We start from the raw sequence: 1,065 nt of genomic DNA, 5'->3' as shown, positions 1-1,065 counted from the left end.
ATTGTTATAAGATGTTCGACACAAAAAACGTTCACTATTGTTTTTTGCACGTGAAAAACATACAAAATTTCAAAGGCTGGGATATTTATGCGATTTCTTATACTTCAGAAGAATTAGAGTGATCAGAATACGGACTGGTCCCCTGTGATCACTGATCAGGTATTACGCGGAGCGGAGTAGCGGATTGCGGTCAACTGTTTCATAACCTATAAAAATTGATAGGTGTCAGATAAGAGTGGCAGTCTGAGGTGTCAGTGGTGTTTATTAATGTGAATAAATAGAAAAACACAACGTAAGACATGGATGAGAAGTATTTGAATAAAATTAGGTGCGAAAAATATCGATTTGTCCAAAAAGGCTTAAAAGAGCTGACTACGTCAGACAAAGAATGGTATGAAAGCTTGGAAGGTAAGTTTGAAATTTGTTCCTTTGAATCATATCAGTAATAATATTGAAGTTTTTTCATACTACCCTATAATATGAGGCAGAATTTTCGATTCTCATGCACGTATTTGTATGAAAACTGAACAATTGTTTACGAGAAACATAACCCTCAATTTACCATATTCATTAGAAAAATAATACATGGTTATTGTCAATAAAATGTTATTATCATGAGATGCTTTTTTGCAATCATGCAATTGATTCCTACCCTTCTATAGATAATCTTGGTATTTCCTGTAGTTTGATATTTCATTTTTAGTCTATTATGATGAGATTGCTTTTATAAACTGCAGTTGTCACTGAAAATTTGTAATTACAAGTAATTATTTGAAAATATTTGCAGAAGAGAATGAAGAGTCTGATTTTTCTATGGACCTGGCACCGATTCCGGTATCTTCTGCTGCTGTGGAAGGTACTGACAATGAAACCCGGGAAGAGACCGGCTTCAATGAAGAATATGATCAAGAGCCGAGAGAATTTGATGTAGTTTAGAATGCCGATATCATGGATGCTGTTCTTCCTGACGAAGATTCAAGTAACGAAGAAGAAAGAGGCGGAGGTGAAGGAGAAGTGCCGGAATTCTCAAAATCCTTTTCCAGGGCAGTAAAGGGGGCAACAACT

Source organism: Belonocnema kinseyi, chromosome 3 (genome assembly GCF_010883055.1).
Source record: "Belonocnema kinseyi isolate 2016_QV_RU_SX_M_011 chromosome 3, B_treatae_v1, whole genome shotgun sequence".
In the NCBI taxonomy this organism is placed as follows: Eukaryota; Metazoa; Arthropoda; class Insecta; order Hymenoptera; family Cynipidae; genus Belonocnema; species Belonocnema kinseyi.
Note: the sequence above shows the minus strand (reverse complement) of the source record.